The sequence below is a fragment of the Loxodonta africana genome, chromosome 22 (genome assembly GCF_030014295.1).
Source record: "Loxodonta africana isolate mLoxAfr1 chromosome 22, mLoxAfr1.hap2, whole genome shotgun sequence".
Taxonomy (NCBI): Eukaryota; Metazoa; Chordata; class Mammalia; order Proboscidea; family Elephantidae; genus Loxodonta; species Loxodonta africana.
Window position 1 is genome coordinate 4,061,978 of NC_087363.1, and position 23,702 is coordinate 4,085,679.

General features: G+C 40.1%; 1 long non-coding RNA gene across 3 annotated transcripts; it reads right to left on the bottom strand.

The window, feature by feature from the left end:
* Window positions 1-3,064: 3,064 nt before the first annotated feature.
* Window positions 3,065-10,741, bottom strand: LOC135228460 (uncharacterized). Of its 3 annotated transcripts, XR_010318953.1 has the most exons (6): window positions 9,660-10,741; window positions 6,838-6,985; window positions 6,484-6,583; window positions 5,783-5,820; window positions 5,397-5,467; window positions 3,065-4,909 (listed from the first exon to the last, which is right to left on the bottom strand). It is a non-coding gene; the product is annotated as an uncharacterized LOC135228460 (long non-coding RNA). The 3 variants fall into 3 exon arrangements; XR_010318954.1 differs by lacking the exon at window positions 5,783-5,820; XR_010318952.1 differs by lacking the exon at window positions 5,397-5,467.
* Window positions 10,742-23,702: the final 12,961 nt, after the last annotated feature.

A 23,702-nucleotide genomic window follows, 5' to 3' on the forward strand; every position in this document is an offset into this window, starting at 1 on the left:
AAGACCAAAGAGGATGTCACAAGAGACTCTGAATCTTGCTCTTGAATGTACAGTAGCTAAAGAGAATGGAAGGAAAAATAAAGTAAAAGAGCTCAATAGAATACCTGAAAGGGAAGCTGGAGAAGACAAAGTATGATAATAATAATGTGAACAGATCTGGAGTTAGAAAACCAAAAGGGAAGAAAACACCTGGCATTTCTCAAGCTGAAAGAACTTAAGGAAATATTCAAGCCTCTAGGTGCAATACTGAAGGATTCTATGGGCAAAATATCGAACAACACAGGAAACATCAAAAGAAGACGGAAGGAATACACAGACTCAATACACCAAAAAGAATTGGTCGACGTTCAACCATATCAGGAGGTAGCATTGGATCAAGAGCTGATGGTACTGAAGGAAGAACTCCAAGCTGCACTGAAGGCATTGGAAAAAAACACGGCTCCAGGAACTGATGGAGTACCAAATGAGATGTTTCAACACATGGACGCAGTGCTGGAGGCGCTCACTTGACTATTCCAATATATTTGGAAGACAGCTACCTGACCAAATGACTGAAAGAGATCTATATGTGTACCCATTCCAAAGAGAGGTGGTCCAACGCAATGCGGAAATTATCGAGCAATGTCATTAACATCACACGCAAGAAAAATTTTGCTGAATATAATTTAAAAACAGTTGCAGCAGTACACAGACAGGGAACTACCAAAAATTCAAGCTGGATTCAGAGGAAGACGTGAAACATGGGATATCATTTCTGATGTCTGATGGATCTTGGCTGAAAGTAGAGAGTATCAGTAAGATGTTTACCTATTTTTGTTTCCTATACAAGCACACTTAACTGTGTGGCTCATGACAAATTATGGATAGCTTAGCAAAGAATGGGAATTCCAGAACACTTAACTGTATTCATGCGGAATATCTACGTAGACCAAGAGGCAGTCATTTGAGTAGGCAAGGGGATACTGTGTGGTTTAAAATCAGAAAGTTATGTGTCATGGCGGTATCCTTTCACCAAACTTACTCAATCTGTATGCTGAGCAAACATTCTGAGAAGCTGGTCTCGAAGAAGAAGAACATGGCATTAGTTTTGGAGAAAGATTCACTAACAACCTATGATATGCAGCTGATACGACCTTGCTTGCTGAAAGTAAAGAGGACTTGAAGCAGTTACTGATGAAGAGCAACCACTACAGCCTTCAGTATGGATTACACCTCAACATAAAGAAAACAAAAATTCTCACAACTGGACCAGTAAGCAACACCATGATAAACAGAGAAAATACTGAAGTCATCAAGCATTTCATTTAACTTGAATCCATAGTCAATGCCCACAGAAGCAGCAGTCAAGAATTCAAACAATGTATTGCATTGGGCAAATCTGTTGCAAAAGACCTCCTTAAAGTGTTGAGAAAGAAAGATGTCACTTTGAGGACTAAGGTGTGCCTGAGCAAAGCCATGATATTTTCTATCACCTCACATGCTTGAGCAAGTTAGACAATGAATACGGAAAACCGAAGAACTGATTCATTTAAAATATGGTGTTGGCAAAGAATACTGAATATACCATGGACTGCCAGAAGAATAAACAAAACCATCTTGGAAGAAGTACACCAAGAATGCACCTTAGAAGCAAGGATGGCGAGACTTCGTCTCACGTGCCTTGGACATATTTTCAGGAAGACCTGTCCCAGGAGAGGCTCATCATGCTTGGAAAAGCTGAGGGTCAGAAAAAAAGAGGAAGGCGCTCAACAACATGAACTGACACAATGGCTGCAAGAATGGGCTCAAACATAGCAATGATTGTGAGGATGGTTCAGGATCAGGCGGTGTTTCATTCTGTTTTACACAGGATCGATGGCATCTAACACCAACAACTAACATATGTATGCATATATATATGTATGTGTGTGTGTATGTGTGTGTGTGTATATATATATATATATATACCCATTGCCATCGAGTCGGTTCCAACTCATAGTGACCCTACAGGACAAAGTAGAACTGCCCCACAGAGTTCCCAAGGAGCGCCTGGTGGATTCGAACTGCTAACCTTTTGGTTAGCAGCTATAGCTATTAACCATTATGCGACTAGGGTTTCCATATATATATATATATATTCTCTTCACTAGTTTTGCATCTCTAGAGATCCCAGGCTAAGACATTTGGTACCTATTGTGGTTCTAGAGGAACCAAATCTTAAGGATGAGTTTTCTGAATTGATTCTCAAGTCTGGCTAGTCTTAAAGGCACTGATGACTGTCTCCATTAGTAAACAGGCTATTGCTAATCCATGGTGGGAGGTGACAATAGAAACTCGCAAAATACCACTACCACTGGATCAAATATTTGTGAGAGACAAGGCTCTGCCTGATTACATATTTGATACTTTTCTATAATTTTGTCAGAATAAGAATAATAAGGAAGCTGCTTGGTTGGTCCTGCTTTTGCTAGCCACACTGGTGAATGAAAGAAATGGACTCAAAGCTCAAGCACCACATACAAGATCTGAAAGATGCCACTTGTGCCCAGAAAGAAAACCATATTTCTTATAGTAACAAGGCTAATGCTGCCAAAAGTAAACTCAGATTCTTATCATAAGAGTGACTGAATTAAAGCACCAGTTGAATATCCAACCTCAAATGGTGTCTGAAGTTAGAGTGAGGGCACTGATTGGGAAGAAATGGGATCCTGAAACTTGGGATGAGGACATATGGGCAGACAGGCAGGAAGCGGGGGACAATGAACCTCCAATTTCTGTTGAATCACCTTCCTAACAGAACCAGACCTCTTACTCCCATCTGAAGAGATTCTCTAACTTTGCCAGCTAAGCCACCCTTCCCAGTAAAACAATTATCCCTTCCACCTCCATCTGATGAGATTACCCTCAGCTGTGCCTGATGTGTCTTGTTTGAGTTGTCTCCTGGGGTGGTGTCTGGGCATTGCCTGGGGCATCACCTTAGGCAGATGCCTTATAAGACACGGCTGAACATCCCACTGCCACTGCCCATTGTTGCTTCTAGACCTATACCTAGACTTCAGTCCCAACAAGCCCCAAAAGGTGAACTATAAAGTGTGACCCAGGAGAAGGTATGCTAAACTCCAAAAGAACTGCTTGATTTTTCTAATACATACATACAGAAACCTGGTGAATATGTGTGGGAATGGCTATTATGGGTGTGGGATAATGGTGCAAGCAACATAAAGCTGGATTAGTCTGAGTTTATTGATATAGACCCAGGAAGCATAGATTCTTCACTCAGTGTTTCAGCTTGAGAGGTTAGAAAAGGATCTCATAGTTTATTTGGTTGGTTTACTGAAGCATGGATTAAGTGGTGGCCTACAATAAATCAAGTGGAAATGGCAGATCTGCCATTGTATAATGTAGGAGAAGGTATCCAAAGGATGAGGGAAATTGGCATGTTAGAATGGATTTATTAGGCTGGACCCACAGACCCACACACGGAGTGCCCAGAGGGCTCTCTTTTTACCATAGCGGTGAGGTACAAATTTGTGCAGCAAACCCCAGCATTGTTGAAGACTTCTGTGGTTGCTATTTTATGTAAGTAAGAGTCCACAGTGAGAACTGCCCTAACTGAATTAAGACACCTGACTACAATGCAGTTGACTGGACCCCATGGTGGCAGCAGCCAAGTGGTGGCACTCAATCAACAAAGACAAGGTGGGTGTGGTTACCATAACAGACAGTAGAGTCAAAGCAGTAATCAGAATAGTCTGCTCAGATGGATTTATGGCATTGGCTACTTAGTCATAGTGTTCCTGGGAGTGAAAGAGCTGGGAAATGTACATCTCCTGGTACCTAGTGTCTTAGATATCTAGTGCTCCTGTAACAGAAATACCACAAACAGATAACTTTAACAAAGAAAAGTATTCCCTCACAGTCCAGGAGGCTCTGTAAGTCCAAATTCAAGGTGCCAATTCCAGGGGAAGACTTTTTCTCTCTGTCACTCCTAGGGGAAGGTCTTTGTCACCAATCTTCCCCTGGACAAGAAGGTTCTCAGCACAGGGATCCTAGGTCCAAAGGATGCACTGCTCCTGACACTTCTTTCTTGGTGGTACTGAGGTCCCCCGTCTCTCTGCTCTTTTCTCTTTTATATCTCAAAAGAGATTGACTTAAAACACAACTTAATCTTGTAGATTCAACCCTGCCTCCTTAACATAACTGCTTCAAATCTTCGCTCATTAACATCATAGAGGTAGGATTTACAATACATTGGAAAATCACACCAGCTGACAAAATGGTGGATAATCGCACAATACTGGGAAGCATGGCCTAGTCAAGCTGATATATACATTTTGGGAAGACAGAGTTTAATCCATAACACCTAGTATGCAGCTATCGACCTGTTATTGCCTTTTTCTCCATACCTGTTTGGAAGTATCACCAGAAGCAGTGTGCCTTCTCTCTGACCTAAGTATATATAAAAAAAAAAAAAGGACCAAATAATATAGAGGAATCTCTGTTACATTTTCTCCATCTTACCGTTATTTGGCCTCATAGGCAGACCCAGTCACTTAATTGCACGGCAGAATGAAGAGATTAAAGCCCCAACATTCTTGCCAGTGGACCAGGAGGGTAGCTGCTCAGACATCAGAGAGCCTCAGAGAGACAGAGACCAGGCGGCTCAAGAGAGGGATACCATAAAGTTTTTCATACCCGCCCCCACTCCCATAGTTGCATGTGCTTTGCTCTGACCCTAAGAAGTAGATCAATCCTTGGAGAACTGCATTATGGGTTAGAACACCAACAAGGTCCCAGACTGAGTGACACTCCCATAGATTACATCCAAATATCACCGCAAAGTCTTCAAAATCTGAACTGACATCTGAGCCACAGCATCCAGAAGTTGGGAAAGAACCTGCAGCCTGAACATAACTGGGTCAAGTGATTCCTAAAACAAACAACATCAACATTTTCTGTAAGATTGAAGTAAGACACAGTCTTGGAATCATAGACAAAAACTTTAAAAAGCTACTTTAACCACGCTCAAAGAAGTAACAGGCACACCTTAGAAAAATAGAAAAATGCATAGAAACCATTCACAAATGAAAATTTTAGACAGGAAAAATAGAGATAAAAAATTCACTTGATCAGCGGAATGCTGTTGACAGACAAAAGGATCAATGAGATGAAAATAGTTCAATTGAAAATATCCAATCTGAAAACAGAGAACAAATATTGAAAAAAAAATGAACAGAGCCTCAAAAAAATCCAAAAATATCTAACATTTATTTATTGGAATTTCATAAGGTGTAGAGAAAATAGGTGGTATAGAAAAAAGTATCTGAAGAAATACTGGCTCAACACTTTCCCAATTTGTTGAAAGACATAAACTTACAGATTCAAGAAGCTATGCAACTCCAACAAGTTAAACTCACAAAATTTTACGCCCAAATGCCTCACTGTCAATTGTGGAATAACAAGGACCAGGAAAATATCTTCAAAGAAGCTAGAGAGAAAACAATTCATTTCACACAGGAAAAACAATTGGAATGACTCTGTATTCATCATCAGAAGCCATGGAGGCCAAAAGGTTGTGAAAACAACATTTTCTGAACACTGAAAGAAAAGAAACATTAACCCAGTGTTCTATAGGCTGTTATTTCCTTCATGAGTAAAGGAAAAATATTGACATTCTCAGGTGAAGGACGCTTAAGAGAATTCATCGCCACCAGACTTGTTCTAAATGAAACACTAAAGGAAGTTCTTCAGGTGGTAGACTTGGAATTTCAGGAATTATGGAAAGCAACAAAGTCGAAAGTACCTTCTGAAGTTCGCCGTTCAGCCAAAGATTAGACAGGTCTATAAAACAAACAATAACACACGTGAAGAAAGTGTTTCTTAGTTCAATCGTGTGTATGAGACCAAAAGTGCAAAACCCGACCAAAAGCACAGAAAAGAGGGCAGGATGGAACAGGAATCATGGCAGATGGAAACGGGGAACTGGAGCATAGAAGAGAATATTGACACATCATGAATATTGCCACCAATGTCACAAAACAATTGTGTATAAGTGGCTGAACAAGAAAGTAATTTGCTCTGTAAAGTTTCAAATAAAGCACAATAAAAAAATTTTAAAAAGTGGTAGGTATCTGGGTAAACATATTATGCCAACCCTGCTGTCACTGCACAACATGGCGCAGGACTCCCCTCTTTGGAAAGACTTTCTAGCCTATTGGAAACACTTTGGAATATACTCTTGGTGGCAAATTAGTATTAGAGAATGGGATTAATTTTGAAAATATGAGATGTCTGTACTCATGTCTGGTGAATAAACTGGATAATAACATTTTCAGAGCGAAATGAGATGTTCTAACAGAAAAATAGGCCTGAATTCCCACGTGCGCCATGAGTCTAATCTGAAGGCCTTTCCCAGAGAGGCATTTCAGGCACTTCTAGAGCAGCAGGAGCACTGGGGAATGCATGTATCAACCTCCCCCAGGGCCTTCTCTGAGGGGTAAGTACCTGCTTTAGAACTAAGTTAGTGGTTCATAAATAGTCATTCTGCATAAGGTCTTCAGGTTCAAGTCTGTAATCCAGCTGGGATTCTGTGTGTGCTGCATCTCTGCATCAAAAGAACATGCTTCTAGAAGCAGAATGCCAGGAGAGAGGCGGTTGGGCAGTTGGGGGTGGGGGGTGCTGCGCAGACAGGGGTGCCCAAGGGAGGCACAATATAGTCATTCTGCAGCAGGTCTAGTCATTCTGCATAAGAATTAGAATGCTTCTGTCAATGCATAATAGTTTACATGCAGGACATAAACAAAGTGACTGAAGGACAAAGTCGAATAGTAAACCAAGCCACTCCCTGTCAATCCTTACCTGAGAGGGTCTTCATGAAGACTTCAGGGGATGGAGAAGGACACAGTAAACGCTGATTTATTTTACCTCTTCCTTCCTCAAGAAACAGGGACTGGTGTTAAGATGTCAGGTGTCAAGCCCCAAACTCCTCCTCTGGTCTGTATTTAAGCTGTATAATAAAACTGGGAATCAGGCAATCAGCCATGAGCAGACAGACCCAGAGTATTCCCAGTGCCCCACATCTTTGAGCTCCAGTGACATCCTGTTCTTAGTCACTAGATTAGCAGAGGAGCTGAAAGACTGAAATTCCGTGTTTTAACCCCAACTTGGGCTTCAAACAGTCACTTATTGCTAAAGTCGTATTTCTCTGTGTTAATTTATGATCCTTAACTCAAATCCGGAGTTTGGAGCTCATTTTGGTAACTCCTCATTAGTCTGCATAGACTAGAGTCTGCTCACAGTCAGTGATGACAATGGAGGAAACAAAGTCCCTAGCCCAGAGGAGGGACTGCTCCCCATATTTGGAGAAATGCCCCTGGGAAGCATCGGTGAGGTGCACTTTGGCCTCTGTGGCTTTGCCTTCTGCTCCTGGAATTGCACCCTGGGGGCCTCCATATGCAGACCCAGAGTCCGTGGGTGAGCACAACTCCCGCCCTTCTGGGTCATCGTCCGGACACACATTGCGATATGCTTCCTGCCCTCCTTTCCAGCATAAGCGCTGCGATCACAAGTGGCAGAACCAGTTTTCAGGTCCAGACCCTAGACCTTGCCCTCCTTGGCCTTAGGCTTCCCCTAGTCCTGGTGGAACCTGCAAGCCTGGCGGATGCGAGGTTAACACCCGGCTGGGCGGGCTTGGGCCTGTCTCAAAAGGCTCATGGCGCACGCAGGTTCCTCCTCCTTGGAGCCTGCGGGCTTGCAGTGGGCAGCCCGGCATCTCGTGCCTCCCTCGGGCGCCCTCTCTGAGCGGCAGCTCCCCTCCCCCTACCCCACCAACCACCCAACAGTCGCACTGCCTGCTTTCTGCTTCTAGAAGTGTGTTCTTTTGATGCACACATGCAGCACACACAGAAGCTCAGCTGGATTACAGACTTGAACCTGAAACGCACAACTTTAAAACTACTAGACTGGGGGGGGGGGCGGGTATTGGCAGTGAAAAAAGGAAAAAAAAAATAAGAAAAAGAACAATTACAAAAAAAGTATTAGAAGACTGTATCCTCACATTATGGACTCAAGAAGACTGCGGATAAACAACTGCGTAGATAGCATACTGTTGTCTCTTTGCAAATAAGTCTTAAATGAGGGAATTTGGTACCGGGAAGAGTTGCAGAGCCTGACTTTGGGGAAATCTGGGATTGATGAATTGCCTTGCATGAGGCTACAAGCCCTGATAATCAATATTTGAAGATGAGATTCGAGCAACCTAGAACATGCATCAGAATTTTCTCTAAGTAAATTAGCACCAGAAGATGCCTTTAACCACTAAATAAAATGGGTCAGTAGTTCAAGATGTCCCTACAAAGAAAATGGCAGACCTAGATCGTTTCTAGTCAGGTTCCAGCAAACACGCAAGAAACAGTAATTTTAATCTTGTACATAGTCAACAGGGCACTAGTTTTTTTTTTTTACATAGTCAACAGAGATTAGAAAACCATGAGATACTCCCCTAACTTGATCCTTAAGGCTAGTTTAAAAATGATAACAAATTAGAGAAGGATGGTAGAAGAAGAGTTAGAGGACAAGCACACTCAGTAACTGAGATGCAAAACCCTACGTAAGATGCCAGCAAAGGAAATCCAGCAAAGTATAAACCACGTAACATGCCATGATCAAGGCGGTTTATTGTAGGCATACAAATTTGAGTGAACGTTAAAGATTTAGTAATTTCATTCACCACATGCATAGGTGAAAGAAGAGAAGACATATGCTCACCTCAAGAGATGGGGGCAAAGCAGGTTGATAAAATCCAATCACACGGAGAGATAAGGACTAGGAGCAAATATGGAACAGAAAAGGAGTTCCCAAACGTGGAAAACTACAACTAGCATGATAGTTCATGGTGACGTGTGGGACATTCTCTTTAAAATTAATAAACAATAAAATAAGGGTGCTTCTATCATTACTTTTATTAAACATTGAACACTGGAAGTGTAAGCTAGTACAAAAAGAGAAAAAGTATAACTGCTATTCATAGATTATAGGACTGTCTCCATTGAAAACTGTAGAAAATACTGGAATTAATAGTAATCACAAATAAAAAATAAATTGAAATTTCAATGCATCACCATCGAGTTGACTCTGTCATAGCTCTTAGGTGAAAGCAAAGGACACTGATAGGGAAAGAGCAGGTTCGGGTGGTCTAGACCAAGGAGGGAAGAAAATTATTCTGCACTGGGCTGAACTTATAAGAATGGGTATGTGTGTTAGTTACCTAGTCCCTCCATAACAAAAAATAACACAACTGGATGGCTTTAAAGAACAGAAATTTATTTTCTCAGAGTTTAGCAGGTAGTCGTTCGAATTCAGGGCATGGCTGTAGTGGGAGGTCCTTCCTTGTCTACCTCAGCTTCTAGTAGATGCCAGCAATCATTTGTGTTCCTGGCCTTCTAGAAGCATCTGTCTTCTTTGTCTGTCTTCCTTTTCACCTGTTTGTGTCTGTGTGTATTCTGCTCCTTTTGTAACTAAGAAGAGTTAGGCTTAGGACCCACCCTACATTGGTATGACCTCATTCACATAATAAAAACAGGCCCCCTCTTTCCTAACAAGGTCAGATTTACAGGTACAGGGGTTAGGATTTCCACATACATTTTGGAGGAACACAATTCAATCCCTAACAGTCAACTTACCAGATATTCTGGATTGAGAGTACTCGCATGAACAGCTGAGAGTGGTTCCAATTCTTTGCTACATTCGTTGGCTGAAACTTGTCTCAATGGTCACCCATAGGAATGCTGGAGCAATTTATTGTGTAGGACCTGGCCAACCATTCCTAATCACGTTCATTGTGTGGAAAAACACACACTCCCATCACCGAAGCCTTGAGAAATTCATCGACAAGAACAGAATGGTGGTTGGAACCAAGAATTGTTTCATAGCCTAGATAACATGGTGTAGGTGTTAGATATTCACATGGAGATGTCAGGTAATAAAACTTCACCCCACATGGGGATGTCAAGGATAATACCAACAGCTAATGTTCATTGAGTACCTACACTGGTGCCAGGCACTCCTGTGCTTTTTCTTTCATGTTTGCTTTTCATGATGGCCATATGAGGAATGTATCATTATAATGCATAAAGAGGTCAATACAGAGAGTTAAGCTCACATTTGAATATATGAGTCTGGACCCAGGAGGAGTTTGAATGGATGGAGGTATAAACCTCACGTCCTTAGCTACAAATAGTCAGCAGTGAACTCACTGAGGCATCCTAGAGGGAGGATGTCAATAGAGAGAGGAGCAGGCACCAAGCCCAAGGGTACTCAGGTATCTAGAAGCCTGCCAGGTGAACAGCAGCCAACAAGCCTCTCTGAAGTCCAGTGTGGTTCCTGGAGGGTTGTCTGTCCTTTCTCTCAGCTGCATTTCCCCAGTGCTCCTTCCACCTGCACTGGGTTGTCCCCTTCATGAGGACAGGGACAGTGTGTACCTTTCACCACTGTATCTGCATAACATAGACTATTTCTGGCCCATGGAATATACTGACTGAATGAAAAATAAACAAACGATAAGTACGTAAAATCCTTCGTAGTTGATACCTTGGAATACATTAAGGGGCTTCATGAGTAAGAGGGAGAAAAACTGATCAGGGCTGCTTCTGAGACCATCTCTTAGGCGTAAAGAGTGTTAAACAATAATTAAACAAAGAGATTTAATGGCAGAGATGTATGTTAAAAAGATGTAAGTATAGGTTGAAGATTACTAGAAACATGCACATTTATTACAGCAACTATATAGTCAAATCGTTAAAAAACATATACTACATGCACACAGAATATTATAAAGTAATTTAATGCCCTCATTAAAAAAAAACAAAAAAAATTTATCATGAGAAAAGACTAATGATGAATGAAAATATCAGGATATAATATCCGTGTTAATATACATAAATGTGTGTGCTAATACACACATAAAACCAGTTGCCATTGAGTCAGTTCTGATTCATGATGACACCAGTGTGCCAGAGTAGAACTGTACTCCATAGGGGTTCCAATGGCTGAGTTTTCAGAAGTAGACTGCCAGACCTCTCTTTCATAGCAATTCTGGGTGGACCTGAACTCCAACTTTCTGTCAGCAGCTCAAGATATTAACCATTTGCATCAACCAGAGACTCTAATACACATACATGCCAATGTAAGTAAGATAACAGACATATCGGAACGTTAATAATTTATTCTATGCATTACGTATGTTTTCTTGTTATTTATTGCATACTTTCCCATTGCTTCCAAGTTTTTGAGGAATAGAATGTACTTCTGGAAAAATTCATGAGAGATTTTTAAGTAATGAAATAATTAACAGAAACAGAATGAGTAAATCTGTGGCAAGGCAGCCCATGAACCCAAGATTACAATAACACTGGTATGAAAAGCAGAATTGTGGAGTCTTGAAGCTCAGTGGTCCCATGCATGCATCAGGAAACAGGGAAGAGCAAATAAACAAGGAGAAAATACAGTGAGCCAGAGGAGTGGGAGCCCTCTGTTGTGGGCACAGTTTTCTCATGAAACTTTAGATGGACACAATGGGTGGGATTATCCACCTCCATCACACAAACATTTTTATTACCCTTGATTTTAACGGAACTATGTTATAAAAACAAATGATAAAATAAAGTATAATAAAAGAATAAATCTCATCAGTGGACTACTATCATTTTCCCCAGCCACTGAGGAGGGCAGGAGACACACATGGGAAAGAAGATGGAGCAGTGTGAAGAATCATGCTTAGTGAGGAGGGGACTGTTTCTGAGACAGGCCTTAGCTGCTACCACCTAAGGAAGTAGGCGGCTGTGCACAACCAACTGGAAGAAATGGCACATTATTTCTGAGACCTACTCCAGCTCATAACAAATTATGGATAACATGGGGAAGAATGAGATTTCCAGGACACTTAATTGTTCTCATGAGAAACCTGTACATAGAAAAAGAGGCAGTCATCTAAACAGAACAAGGAATACTGCATGGTTTAAAGTCAAGAAAGGTGTGCATCACCGTTGTATCCTTTCACCATACCTATTCAACCTGTATGCTGAGCAAATAATCCGAGAAGCTAGACTGTCCGAAGAAGAATAGGGCGTCAGGATTGCAGGAAGACTCATTAATAACCTGAGATATGCAGATGATACAATCTTGCTTGCTGAAAGTGAAGAGGCCTTAAAGCATTTACTGCTGAAGATCAAAGACTGCAGACTAACAGCCTAACAACTGGACCAATAAGCAACATCATGACAACGGAGAAAATGTTGACATCATTAAGGGCTTCATTTTACTTGGATCCACAATAAACACCCACGGAAGCAGCAGTCAAGAAATCAAACGACACATTGCATTGGACAAATCTGCTGCCAGAGACCTCTTTAAAGTGTTCAAACGCACAGATGTCACCTTGAAAACTAATGTGTGCCTGACTCAAGCCATGGTGTTTTCAGTCACCTCATACGCACACGAAAGGTGGGCAATGAATAAGGAAGACCAAAGAAAAATTGAAGGCACTGAATTACGGTGTTTGCAAAGAATATTGAATATACCACGGACTGCCAAAAGAATGAACAAATCTGTCTTGAAAGAAGTACAGCCAGAATATTCCTTAGAAGCAAGAATGGCGAGGCTTCATCTCACATATTTTGGACATGTTGTCAGGAGAGATCAGTCCCTGGAGAAGAAAGTCATACTTGGTAACAAGTGGCCACAACAATCGGCTCAAACATAACAACGACTGTGAAGGCGACAATAGGTAGTTTAACATACATTTTGACCCATACGAATTAAAATTTAAACAATTATTTCATGCCTTTTTGTAGCGGTTTCAGAATATACAATTAAAATAAATGTAAACAATTAATAGAAAAAATCTCTGAAAATAAAACTTAATTTTTTTAAGTCACTGCTCCATAGCCCAAATCTAAATGGCTTGATATAAAGCACTGGTCTTTGTGATTCACAAAAAGCAGGTGCCAATTCCTGAACAAGAACTGAAGTGACAGGAGAAACTCCCCATGCTGTTATAGCCCTGAGTATGGGCCCTAATCCAATAATCTGTCCTCATTAATTCCTTTTCATTTCATCTCTGTGAAAGGGGAGGGAGAAGGTGAGAGAGGGTTACATGTGCCTATTCTGTTCTTTAGCATCTAGTTCACCGCCAGGAACAAGTATTCATAAGAGTCTACAAAACATTAAAGTACAAATAAGGAGGAAAACCTCCTAGTATATATATGTATTAGGTGGCACGAAGAGTTAAGTGCTCAGCTACTAACTGAAAGGTTGGCAGTTTAAATCCACTCAGTTGCCTTGGAAGAAAGGCCTGGCAATAAACCTCCAAATGGTCACAGCTATTGAAAACTGCATGGAGGGCAGTCCTACTCTGAAAACTCACGGGGTCGTCATGAGTGAAAATCTCAATGGCAACTGGATTGGTAATCTATATATGGCATAAATGTTCGGAAAATTAGTTTCTGAACACATACACAGCATACAGAATACACTGCACATTAGTATTATGTGCCAAAACCCACTGTCATCAAGTCGATTCTAACTCATAGTGACCCCAAAGGACAGAGTAAAACTGCCCCATAGGGTTTCCAAGGCTGTAAGTCTTCACTGAAGCAGACTGCCACATCTGTCTCCTGCAGAGAGGCTGGTGGGTTCGAACCACTGACCTTTCAGTTAGCAGCCAAGTTCTTTAACCACAGAGCCACTAGGGCTCACTGCTGTCATGTACAGTGATTACATAAGCAAATTCTGAAACAAACTGCCTGGGTTTAAATCCTAACTCAATTTATCAGCTGGTTGATCTGGGCACATTACTTTACCTCTCACTGCCTCAGTTTCCCATTTCTAAAATGGGTCTTATTCAAAAGGTTGTTACGCAGGTTAAATAAAACACACAAGGCACTTAGAAAAAGGCCTTACACACAGAATGAACACAATAAACGTTAGCTTTCATAATTATTAAGGGAATACAAACAGATTAGTTGAAGAAACTTCCATTGAGAAAGATTTGAGTTCCAAAATTCATGTGTAAAGTCATTTACATCAACTGTTAAAGTTGTATGTTTAGATTCAAGTGATTACTGAGGTATGTTCTGATCTTGAACAGAGTTCTGGGGACTATACAGGCTGACTCTGCATGCCTTTCTCCTGCACATCCATTCCATCTCCCTTGGAGCCCAGACATCATGTTATCAATTAAACCCCTCCCACACTGGTGGTGTACTGTTTAAGAGCTACAGCTGCTAACCAAAAGGTCATCAGTTCAAATCCACCAGGCGCTCCTTGGAAAGTCTATGGCACAGTTCTGCTCTGCCCTATTGGGCCGCTATGAGTTGGAATAGACTCAGTGGCAATGGGTTTTTAATGGGTATGAGTTAACTGTTCGGTGCTTAAAGACATACCAAAAGCAACCACGAACACAAAAGTATAGTAAAAAGTTCTTATTTCAGAATAGCAAAACCTTTTTCTAACACAGTGGTGAATTAGGGTGGACTGTGTATCAAAAGGAGGCCTGGTGGCATAGTGGTTAAGAGCTCAGCTGCTAACCAAAAGGTCAGCAGTTCGAATCCACCAACTAGTCCTTGGAAACTCTATGAGGTAGTTCTACTCTATGCTATAGGGTCTCTATGAGTTAATATAAACTAGGGTCTCTACAGGTTGGAATCAACTTGATGGTGACAAGTTTGGTTTGGTTTGGATTGAATTATGACCCTAAAAAACGTGTGTTTCAACTTGGTTAGGCCATGATTCCCACTATTGCGTAGTTGTCCTTCATTTTGTGATTGTAATTTTACTGTAAGAGGATTAGGGTGGGATTGTAACACCACCCTCACTCAGGTCACCTTTCCCTGAGGTGTGGCCTGCACCACCTTTTATCTCACAAGAGGTAAAAGGAAAGGGAAGCAAGCGGAGAGTTGGGGGCCTCAGACTATCAAGAAAGCAGCACCAGGAGCAGAGCATGTCCTCTGGACCCAGGGTCCCTGCACCTGAGAAGCTCCTTGACCATGGGAAGGCTAAGGACAAGGACCTTCTTCCAGAGCCGAAAGAGAGAGAAAGCTTTCCCTTAGAGCTGATGCCTTGGACTATTAGCCTACTTTAATGTGAGGTATTAAATTTCTCTTGGTTAAAGCCATCCACTCATGGTATTTCTGTTACGGCAGCACTAGATGATGAAGACAGTGGGTAAAGGTGGAAGGGGTGGATGAAGGACAAAAAAAGAAAAATGGACAACAAGAGAGATATAAGAATTCAGAGAACTGTGAAAATTTAATTCCTGAATATACTTTCTTTCTCCTCCCTGTAACTGTAAGGACTTTTCTCATATACAGCATATATAAGTAAATCCTTGCAATATTTAAAACACTTAGATTTTTGTAAAACTCATTCTCTGAAAACTCATGGTGGCCCCATTAATTTGTAGCTTAAAAACAACTCAGAACTAAAAAGAAGCATAAATAAATAAATAAAGGCACTGCTGTCATTTGTGGGTGATGTTCTTTTCCTGTTATCCACAACCCACACACTTGGGAGTTAATTTTCCAGGGTCAGTGTTCATAGACCATCCTCTTTCTCTTACCACCACCCCACCACCCTTAATTATTTAGAAAAGGCAGTGCCAGTCAGTGCTCCAAACATCAAGTTTTCTCTCCAAAATGCCAACTCGCACTTGGGGAGCAGGCTACATTCTCAGCTATCAGCAATTCCACTAGCCCCTGCAGATAAGGAACATGTCTCCACTGAACTGTTCGTTGTAATTAAAAAAACAAAGTAAAAAACTGTTTCTTAAAACCAGAAAAAAAAAAAAAACAAGCATTTCCCTATTACCCACCCATCCCACTCTCCCACACCGAGTGCTCCCCTCACCACACACACACTCAAATATTTCCTACCAAGGGTGTGTCCCAAGCACGGGGTCTGGCTCCGCTCTTCTTTTACACCCCTTGGAGGCCTCTGGAAAAACCATACCTTTGGTTGGCAATTCCCTGAACCCTGCCTATTCAAGCTGGCACTTACTCAAAAAGACAGGTGAGTCTTCAAGTCAGATTTTTAAAAGGAGTTTAAGAGGAGCCAGGTGATATGCCTATTCACCCTCAAGTTTCTCAAAGGTAATAATTTCTTGAGATGTTTACAATGTCTCAACTATGGGTTAATTAAATCCCTTAGGATGGTGGGCATAGGAAAATCCTCCATCTCAATGCCCCCCACTTTGAAAAAAAAGAGGGGGAATCTCCAAAATCACAAATTTGAATTTCTACATACTTGATTGAACTAAGGAGTAAGTTCCTCATGTGTGTTATTCTTGGTTTGAGCCTGGTGGTGCAGTGGTTAAGAGCTCAGCTGCTAACCAAAAGGTCTGCTGTTTGAATCCAACAGCTGCTCCTTAGAAACCGTATGGGGTAGTTCTACTCCGTCCTATAGGGTTGCTAAGAGTCAGAATTCACTGGATGGCAATTGGTTTGTTTGTTTTTCAATCTTTGGCTGAAAGGTAGACTTTGTTATCAATTTATTAAATCAACTGGTAATTTGCTGGATATTTCCCATACACGAACTTATGATGTCTTCAAATCCAGCCAATCAGGTTTAGGAAGAGAGAAACTTCTCTACCTTAGCCTCCCTGCCACTCCCACACCTTTTTCATTGATTTCCATGCCCTGTTTAAGAAACATCACTCATCACTTCTCACTGTCTAGGTTATCTGAGCCAATTCATGGCAGTCAATTCCACCTGAGCCCTAGGATACCCTCATTTACATACTCTGCCCTGTTGTTCCGTCACCAATGGCTGTCTTCACATCTTCCCTTGAATGTCTACTAGGCATCTCAAATTTAATGTGGTTCAAATAAAATTCTTTGTCCAAGTGTCTTATCTACCTCCCAGTCTTCCTTATCTCAGCAAATGTTCTCACTATCCTCTGGGTTGTTCAGGACAAAAACCTAGAAATCATCCTTGATTTCTCTCCTTTATTCAAATCTTGCATCCAATCCATTGACACATATTCTGGACTCTTGGCGCTACCTTAAAATAAATCCTGACTCTATCCACTTCTCACTACCTCCACCTTACAGCCACCATCATCTCTTGGTTAAAACTGGACTCCGTGCCACCGATCTTCCCTCTTACAGTCTACATAACAGCATCACCTCAGTGGCTTCTCCTGGCAATTAGGAAAAATTCCCAAATCCTTCCCATGGTCTTTCATGATGCGGGGCTTGCGCACCATACTAACCTCATTTCCTAACAGTCTTCCTCGGTTCACTCCACACTAGCCATGACTTATTTCCTGAGCTTCCTCAAAACATGCCAGAACACTTAGTTATTTAAGGGCCTCAGAAACAACTCTTTCCTTTATTGGCAATATCCTCCCTCCAGAACTTCATACAGCTATTCTCTCCTTTGATATAGGTCAGTTATCTCCTCAAATACCCTGATCCCATAAGCCTTTACTAACTACTAATCTAAAACAGCTCACCCCACTCATTCCCTCACATGCAACTCTGTCTTATTTTCAAAATACTTAGCTCTCCTTGACATTTTTTGTTAATTATTACCTGTAAATGTATTTTTTGTGGTTGAGAATATATGCAGCAAAACATACACCAACTAAACAGTTTCTACCTGTACAATTTAATGACATCGGTTACATTCAAGTTGTGCAACCATTCTTACCCTCCTTTTCTGAGTAGTTCCTCTGTCATTAGCATAAACCCACTGCTCCTTAAGGTTCCTATCTAATCTTTTCAGTAGCCGTTGTCAATCTGATGCCATATAGACAGTTCTTAAAAGAGCATATGCTCAAGGTAGACCATTTTTATTAGTTAAGTAGCTAATGTTCTGGAGCCCTCGTGGCACAGTGGTTAAGTGATATGGTAGCCAAGCAAAAGTAGAGCAGTTTGAATCCACCACCTGCACCTTGGAAACTCTATGGGGCAGTGCTATTCTGTCCTACAGGGTCTCTGAGTCGGAATCAACTCAACAGCAACAGTATGGTGTTTTCTTTTTTATACTTCAGTTTTAAGATGATTCAAGGGAATGCTTTTGGTGTAATGTTTAAAGATTATCTCATGGCAATAGTTTCAGGAGTTCATTCACCCTCAATGGCTCCAAAAATTCTAGGGTTCATGAGAATTTGAAATTCTGTTCTGCATTTTCCCCCTTTTGATCAGGGCTTTGCTATGGACTCTTTGATCAAATGTTCAGCGACAGTAGCTGGGAACCTTCTGGTTCTTCTGGTCTCATGGCATGCTAGATGTTCTTTTAAAAAACATGAGTGGATGCTGGAGGTTATCAAATACTTATTTTATTACACCTATTAATATAACCACATTTATTTTTCCTGTACATATGGCAAATTATACTGATTCATTTTTGAATGTTAAACTAACCTTGAATTCTTGGGATAGACCCAACTTGGTCATAATATATTCTTCTTTAGAGTATTGCTGGATTTGTTTTGCCTATTTATTTTTATATTTTGCATCTATGTTCATCAGTGACATTGGCCTGTAATTTTCCCATCTTGTGCTGCTCTTGTCAGGTTTTGGTATCAATATTCATTCTACAAGCTTTATAAAATGAGTTTGGGTATATATTTCATTTTATATTGAAGAATTTGTGAAGTATTTCTTGAATATTTGGCAAAATTTGCAGGAAAACCATCTGACATGAAGTTTTCTTTTTGAGAATAGTTTGAGCTCCAATTCAATTCTATTAACAATTGTGGAATTACTTTTACTTCCTGTTTCTTCTTGAATCGTTGTTATTAACTTACATGGTATGAGACGTTTGCCTACTTTACTGAAATTTGCAAATTTATTAGCTAATATGGTTCATAACATTCTCACATTATCTTTAAGTTCTGCAAGATCTGTAGTCATTTTCTTTCTAATTCCTGATATTCGTTATTTATACCTTCATTCTTTTTCACTTGATCTATCTTGCCTAAAGTTTGAAAATTTTACCAGCATTTTCTAAGAATCAACTTTAGTCTTCATTGATCGTCTGTTGCATGTATCCAATCATTAATAGAAACAAAAATTCCTATGAATGTTTGTTTCTGGTTTTTTCCCAACATTTTGAATGGATGTTTAACTCACTTATTTTTCAAAATTTGTTCTTTCCAATTATATTTTTAAGGCTATAAGTTTTCTATATTATATTGTCTGTACTGCACCAATTTTTATATGCACTATGTTCATAATTGTTCACTTCAAAATATATTCTAATTTTCATTATGATGTCTTTTTTAACGCATAGTATTTTAAAATATCCAAGCACATGGAGATTTTGTATTTTCTTTTTCTAAGATGGTTTTTTTTTTTTTTTAATTATGGTGTACTTACACAGTATCCTCTATATTATTGCAGACTCTTGAAATTTGTTGAGACTTGCTTTATAACACAGTATACAGTCAATTGTTATAAACACTATGTATGTGCATGAGATGAATGTATATTCTTTAGTGGTTAGATAATGCACACACATACACATATATCAATTTGGTATTTTTATACATGTTAAATCTTCTGTATCCTTGACAATTTATGGACCTCTATGTTTCTGAGGGGTGTGTTAAAAATCTATTATGATGCATGATGTCAAAAGGAGCCCCAGTAGTGCAGTGGTTAAGCACTCAGCTGTTAAACCTTTTGATTTGATCCACCAACTACTCCACAGGAGAAAGATATGACCGTTTCCTTCCATAAAGATTACAGCCTTAGAAACCCTTTGGAGAAGTTCTACTCCATCCTATAGTCACTATGAGTCAGAATTGACTCAACAGCACATAAGAAAAAATGTATGATGTGATGGAAACTGAGCAGTACGAAGGTATAAGAATTGGTCCTACCTCCAGGGTCTAAGGATGAAGGACAGAGAAAACAGCAGAGACATCCAAAAGCTTGGAAAAAAGGAGGCTGAGAGGACAATGGTTGGTGGTTTAAGGGCTTTGAAGGGCTACCACATATACTGAGGAATCTGAAGTGCAATATTCTTGCCTAAGGACGAAGACATGCTCATAAAGATCCTGACAAAGCTTTAGGCTTGCACCTCTGGCTGATCTTTGGGCTCCACGGGGGCAGGAAGTGAAGGCTAAGGCAGAGTTTTAGGCGCTCTTGCTTAACATTGAAAGAACACCCCAGTTCAGAGCCAATCTGCAAAGACTGGGATAATGTTACTTTTTCTTTTTGGCTACAAGCATTTAGAGAAAGCACTGTCAGGTCATGAACTGACTGCTGAGATAACAGAACAGAACTTCAGTGTCCACACATGAGAAGACATACAATCTTTGCAGAAATAGTTTGGAAACATCACTAAGAAAATGGATGACTGGCCCTCAACAATTAAAAAAAAAAAAGCAAACCCTAATGACTGGAGGGAATCTGATTTCCAGAGTTACATTATAATATTTAAGATATCCAGTTTTCAACACACTATTTTAAGTCATAAAAAGAAAAAGAAAAGGATGGTTCATTTGTTAAGAAGAAAGAAAGAAGAGAAATGAACAGAAAGCATCCCTAAGGAAACAAAGATATTGGGATTACTAGACAAAGATTTTAAACCAATTGTCTTAAATTTCCTCAAAGAGCTAAAGAAACCATAGACACACACACAAAAAAAGGAAACCAAGAGAAGAATGTAAGAACAAGTAGAAAATATTAATAAAGAAATATTATACAAAAGAACCAAATAGAAATTATAGAGCTGAAAAGTAGAATAGCTGAAATAAAATTTTCATTAGAGGAGCTCAACAGCAGATTTGAGCGAGAAAGCAGGAAAATGTAAACTTGAAAAAGCACAACTGAAATTGTTCTGAGGAGCATAAAGGAAAAAGAATGAAGAAAATGAACACAGCCTAAGGGACCTGCGGGACAACATCAAGCATACCAATATACTCATTAAGGGAGTCCCAGAAAGGAAAGAAAGATGAAAGGACAGAAAGAATATTTGAAAACGTAATGACTGGAAGTTTCCCAAATGTCATCTAGATATCCAAGAAGCTCAATAAACTCAAAGGACAATAAATACATAGATATCCACAGAGAGACATAATCAAAATGTCAAAAGACGAAGACAGAAACTTGAAAGCAGCAAGAGATAAGTGACCCCTAATGTACAAGAGAGTGTCAACAAGTTTAACTGTTGATTTTTCATCAGACACCATTGAGATGAGAAAATAGTGGGATGATGTATTTAAGATACTGGAAAAAAAATACAGAAACAAAACTATGAACCAAGATTTCAATATCTAGCAAAACTATCTTTTAAAAATGAAGGCAAAATTAAGACATGCCCAGATACACAAAACCTGAGGGAGTGTGTTAGTAGCAGAACTGCCTTATGAGAAATGCTACAGGGAATCATTCTGGCTGGCATGGAAGGACACTAGACAGTAACTGGAAGCCATAAAAAGAAACAAAGACTCCGTAAAGGTAACTACTTAGATAAAACAAAGTCAGTAATATTTTTATATCACGCCTCTCTTTTTTTCATATATGATTTAAAGCACGAATGCATAAAAATACTTACACATCTCTCTTAATGGACACACAATGTATAAAGATGCAATTTTTGTACCAGCAACATAAGTAGGGGAGGTAACTGAGCTGAATAAAAGCAGAATTTTGTATACTGTTGAAGCTAAATTTGTATTAATTAAAAGAAGATTGTTATAAATATAAGATATTAATTGTAATCCTCATGGTCACCACTAAGAAAGTTAAAAAATATAAGGAAAGGAAACAAGGAGAGGATCAAAATTGTACACTTGAAAAAAATCAGTCAAACACAAAAGTGGACAGTAGTGAAGAAAATGAGAAACAAAATACGTATATGACCTACTACAAAGTAGAAGATATAAGTCCTTACTTATCATTAATCGCTTTAAATATAAATAGATTAAATTCACAATTGGGATCATTAAAGTTGTGTGTCAACTTTGTTGGACCATGATTCTCAGTGCTTTGGCAGTTATGATGTAGTTTAGCAGTCGTATAACGATGCAATCACTTCCATGATGAGATGTGATGTAATGTGATTACCTCCATGATGGGATCTGCTGTGAGTAGCCAATCAGATGTAAGGGAGTTTCCTCGGGGGTGTGGACTGCATCCAATATAGGTGGACTTTCTGGCAAGGCTCTTGAGCTTTTGCTCACTCTGAACTCTGCAGCTGGCTCCTCTTCATCTGATCTCCAGTTTTTGGGACTTGAACTCTCAGCTTACCTTCCAATTTTGGGATTCATCAGCCTCCGCAGTCTGTGAGCCGCGGCCTGCCAGCTTACCTGCCGATCTTGAGATCTGTCAGCCTTTGCAGCCTGTGAGCCACAGACCTGTTGTATGACCTGCAGATCTTGAGTTCTGCAGTTCCTGCACCTATGTGAGTCAGGAAAAGCCACCAGCCTGACTCATGGACTTGAGACTTACCAGCCTCTACAGCCTCGTGAGCCATTTCCTTGATATAAATCTATTTATATATAAATACATACATATATATATCTCTCACTGGTTTTGCTTCTCTAGAGAACCCAGCCTAAGATACCAATTAAAAGACAAACACTGGCAGAATGAATAAAAAAATCATTCAATTGCTATCAAGCTGATCTGACTCAGGGTGACCCCTCCGCCCATGTGTGTCAGAGTAGTACTGACACACAAGTGTGTCAGTTCAACGGCTAATTTTTCAAAAGTAGATCGCCAAGCCTTTCTTCCGAAGTGCCTCTGGGTGGACTCAAACCTCCAACATTTTGGTTAGCAGCTGAATGCATTAACCATTTGCACCTCCCAAGGACTCTATGTTTATTTCTGTATTACTTGTCTTTATACTATATACATACACACACACATAGACATCCATGAGTGGTTCATACAGATGCTTTGGACTTCGACTAGCAGGGCTCTATTAATTATTGATAGAAAAGTACTGATACCAATTACAAATGCGTATTTGTCCATTTCCCCTTTCAGATTTATTAGTTCTTGTATTTTGGAGCCCTGTTGTTAAATATGTACACATTTAGGATGGTTGTATCTTTTTGGAGAAGTGAACCTTTATTATGTTATGTCCCTACTTATTCCCAATAATACTCCTTTTTCTGAAGTATAATTTGTCTGATATTAATATAGTACTGCAGTAGAACTGGATAATTTTCAACCATTTCAAGAGGTAGCATAAGATCAAGAACTGATGGTATATAAGGAAGAAATTGAAGCTGCATTTAAGGCATTGGTGAAAAAACTATCCTCTCTCCACCATCTTCACTAACTCTGACACCAACTGTCCCTCACACAGCACTCCCTACTTCTCTGCTGGGTTCAATAATTCATTGCAACGGCCACACAGAGCTCACAGTCCATATTCATGATTATGGGGTTTATTAGGGAAGTAACAGTTATAACTCAGGCTCAAAGACACTCAGAATACAGTTCTTCTATCAGGACAGCCTCTTCCCTCCTGTGCTCATAGGTGTGCCTCTGCCTGGCCTTGGGACTCTCTCCAAAGGCACTCAGCTTTCCTTCTCCCTGGGACATCATCTCCTATAGCCGGGTCCCTGTTGCTTGGTCTCTCCTGCCATGGCATCTTACCGTCTTCAGGGTTACAGCTTCCTCTCTCTATCTCAGTCTCCTGCTTCTAGGAGCTTCTCAGTGCAGGGATCTCAGGTCCATAATATATGCTCAGCTCCTGGCTGTTCT